Genomic DNA, 4,036 nt, shown 5'->3' with positions numbered 1-4,036 from the left:
ACCATGCAGATGATTCTGGTCCACATCGAAAGAGGGTTAATGCAGGTCGTGGCCAAGGATGTATTAATCTTGTTTTTACATGATTCAAGATTTGAATCAATGATGTATTTTTTGACCACTTGATAGAAGGCTCGCTTTTGGCAGGCCGTTTAGCGCCGAATTCCGTGAAATCGCTTTTTCAGCTTTGTAGTGCGTTCGAACTCTCACCTCGGAGAGTGTCCCGTTCAATCTGATTGTCTTACCGGGCGTCGAGATCTCGTCAAAGAAAAATCGTGGCCTGTATTTCAAGTGACCAAAAAATAGTTTGCAGTTAAAGTTAGATGAAGTCCAATTATTCTTGATCGCTGCTTGCTTTAAACCTCTTTCGGGTCCTAGTCACCCAACTGTTCGGGAGCTATATACCATTTCTGTGAGCCTCTTTCGGGAGCTATTTACTGGCCAAATCACGCTGTGTTGGTGCTCAAGTAGTGGCACTGACCATGCAGATGATTCTGGTCCACATCGAAAGAGGGTTAATGCAGGTCGTGGCCAAGGATGTATTAATCTTGTTTTTACATGATTCAAGATTTGAATCAATGATGTATTTTTTGACCACTTGATAGAAGGCTCGCTTTTGGCAGGCCGTTTAGCGCCGAATTCCGTGAAATCGCTTTTTCAGCTTTGTAGTGCGTTCGAACTCTCACCTCGGAGAGTGTCCCGTTCAATCTGATTGTCTTACCGGGCGTCGAGATCTCGTCAAAGAAAAATCGTGGCCTGTATTTCAAGTGACCAAAAAATAGTTTGCAGTTAAAGTTAGATGAAGTCCAATTATTCTTGATCGCTGCTTGCTTTAAACCTCTTTCGGGTCCTAGTCACCCAACTGTTCGGGAGCTATATACCATTTCTGTGAGCCTCTTTCGGGAGCTATTTACTGGCCAAATCACGCTGTGTTGGTGCTCAAGTAGTGGCACTGACCATGCAGATGATTCTGGTCCACATCGAAAGAGGGTTAATGCAGGTCGTGGCCAAGGATGTATTAATCTTGTTTTTACATGATTCAAGATTTGAATCAATGATGTATTTTTTGACCACTTGATAGAAGGCTCGCTTTTGGCAGGCCGTTTAGCGCCGAATTCCGTGAAATCGCTTTTTCAGCTTTGTAGTGCGTTCGAACTCTCACCTCGGAGAGTGTCCCGTTCAATCTGATTGTCTTACCGGGCGTCGAGATCTCGTCAAAGAAAAATCGTGGCCTGTATTTCAAGTGACCAAAAAATAGTTTGCAGTTAAAGTTAGATGAAGTCCAATTATTCTTGATCGCTGCTTGCTTTAAACCTCTTTCGGGTCCTAGTCACCCAACTGTTCGGGAGCTATATACCATTTCTGTGAGCCTCTTTCGGGAGCTATTTACTGGCCAAATCACGCTGTGTTGGTGCTCAAGTAGTGGCACTGACCATGCAGATGATTCTGGTCCACATCGAAAGAGGGTTAATGCAGGTCGTGGCCAAGGATGTATTAATCTTGTTTTTACATGATTCAAGATTTGAATCAATGATGTATTTTTTGACCACTTGATAGAAGGCTCGCTTTTGGCAGGCCGTTTAGCGCCGAATTCCGTGAAATCGCTTTTTCAGCTTTGTAGTGCGTTCGAACTCTCACCTCGGAGAGTGTCCCGTTCAATCTGATTGTCTTACCGGGCGTCGAGATCTCGTCAAAGAAAAATCGTGGCCTGTATTTCAAGTGACCAAAAAATAGTTTGCAGTTAAAGTTAGATGAAGTCCAATTATTCTTGATCGCTGCTTGCTTTAAACCTCTTTCGGGTCCTAGTCACCCAACTGTTCGGGAGCTATATACCATTTCTGTGAGCCTCTTTCGGGAGCTATTTACTGGCCAAATCACGCTGTGTTGGTGCTCAAGTAGTGGCACTGACCATGCAGATGATTCTGGTCCACATCGAAAGAGGGTTAATGCAGGTCGTGGCCAAGGATGTATTAATCTTGTTTTTACATGATTCAAGATTTGAATCAATGATGTATTTTTTGACCACTTGATAGAAGGCTCGCTTTTGGCAGGCCGTTTAGCGCCGAATTCCGTGAAATCGCTTTTTCAGCTTTGTAGTGCGTTCGAACTCTCACCTCGGAGAGTGTCCCGTTCAATCTGATTGTCTTACCGGGCGTCGAGATCTCGTCAAAGAAAAATCGTGGCCTGTATTTCAAGTGACCAAAAAATAGTTTGCAGTTAAAGTTAGATGAAGTCCAATTATTCTTGATCGCTGCTTGCTTTAAACCTCTTTCGGGTCCTAGTCACCCAACTGTTCGGGAGCTATATACCATTTCTGTGAGCCTCTTTCGGGAGCTATTTACTGGCCAAATCACGCTGTGTTGGTGCTCAAGTAGTGGCACTGACCATGCAGATGATTCTGGTCCACATCGAAAGAGGGTTAATGCAGGTCGTGGCCAAGGATGTATTAATCTTGTTTTTACATGATTCAAGATTTGAATCAATGATGTATTTTTTGACCACTTGATAGAAGGCTCGCTTTTGGCAGGCCGTTTAGCGCCGAATTCCGTGAAATCGCTTTTTCAGCTTTGTAGTGCGTTCGAACTCTCACCTCGGAGAGTGTCCCGTTCAATCTGATTGTCTTACCGGGCGTCGAGATCTCGTCAAAGAAAAATCGTGGCCTGTATTTCAAGTGACCAAAAAATAGTTTGCAGTTAAAGTTAGATGAAGTCCAATTATTCTTGATCGCTGCTTGCTTTAAACCTCTTTCGGGTCCTAGTCACCCAACTGTTCGGGAGCTATATACCATTTCTGTGAGCCTCTTTCGGGAGCTATTTACTGGCCAAATCACGCTGTGTTGGTGCTCAAGTAGTGGCACTGACCATGCAGATGATTCTGGTCCACATCGAAAGAGGGTTAATGCAGGTCGTGGCCAAGGATGTATTAATCTTGTTTTTACATGATTCAAGATTTGAATCAATGATGTATTTTTTGACCACTTGATAGAAGGCTCGCTTTTGGCAGGCCGTTTAGCGCCGAATTCCGTGAAATCGCTTTTTCAGCTTTGTAGTGCGTTCGAACTCTCACCTCGGAGAGTGTCCCGTTCAATCTGATTGTCTTACCGGGCGTCGAGATCTCGTCAAAGAAAAATCGTGGCCTGTATTTCAAGTGACCAAAAAATAGTTTGCAGTTAAAGTTAGATGAAGTCCAATTATTCTTGATCGCTGCTTGCTTTAAACCTCTTTCGGGTCCTAGTCACCCAACTGTTCGGGAGCTATATACCATTTCTGTGAGCCTCTTTCGGGAGCTATTTACTGGCCAAATCACGCTGTGTTGGTGCTCAAGTAGTGGCACTGACCATGCAGATGATTCTGGTCCACATCGAAAGAGGGTTAATGCAGGTCGTGGCCAAGGATGTATTAATCTTGTTTTTACATGATTCAAGATTTGAATCAATGATGTATTTTTTGACCACTTGATAGAAGGCTCGCTTTTGGCAGGCCGTTTAGCGCCGAATTCCGTGAAATCGCTTTTTCAGCTTTGTAGTGCGTTCGAACTCTCACCTCGGACAGTGTCCCGTTCAATCTGATTGTCTTACCGGGCGTCGAGATCTCGTCAAAGAAAAATCGTGGCCTGTATTTCAAGTGACCAAAAAATAGTTTGCAGTTAAAGTTAGATGAAGTCCAATTATTCTTGATCGCTGCTTGCTTTAAACCTCTTTCGGGTCCTAGTCACCCAACTGTTCGGGAGCTATATACCATTTCTGTGAGCCTCTTTCGGGAGCTATTTACTGGCCAAATCACGCTGTGTTGGTGCTCAAGTAGTGGCACTGACCATGCAGATGATTCTGGTCCACATCGAAAGAGGGTTAATGCAGGTCGTGGCCAAGGATGTATTAATCTTGTTTTTACATGATTCAAGATTTGAATCAATGATGTATTTTTTGACCACTTGATAGAAGGCTCGCTTTTGGCAGGCCGTTTAGCGCCGAATTCCGTGAAATCGCTTTTTCAGCTTTGTAGTGCGTTCGAACTCTCACCTCGGAGAGTGTCCCGTTCAA

The 4,036-nt window shown here is 44.1% G+C and overlaps 1 long non-coding RNA gene across 2 annotated transcripts in view; it reads left to right on the top strand.

Annotated features, from left to right (window-relative positions):
* The window catches only part of LOC135112544 (uncharacterized), a 10,387-nt gene extending 6,852 nt beyond the window's left edge, over positions 1-3,535 (top strand). For both annotated transcript variants that reach the window (XR_010274439.1, XR_010274440.1), the window contains exon 4: positions 1-3,535. This exon is cut by the window's left edge and continues 1,957 nt beyond it. This is a non-coding gene — a long non-coding RNA (uncharacterized LOC135112544).
* The last annotated feature ends 501 nt before the right edge of the window (positions 3,536-4,036 follow it).

The sequence above is a fragment of the Scylla paramamosain genome, chromosome 24 (genome assembly GCF_035594125.1).
Source record: "Scylla paramamosain isolate STU-SP2022 chromosome 24, ASM3559412v1, whole genome shotgun sequence".
Lineage (NCBI taxonomy): Eukaryota > Metazoa > Arthropoda > Malacostraca > Decapoda > Portunidae > Scylla > Scylla paramamosain.
The sequence above is the reverse complement of the archived record's forward strand: the minus strand, read 5'-3'. Positions and strand labels throughout refer to the sequence as shown.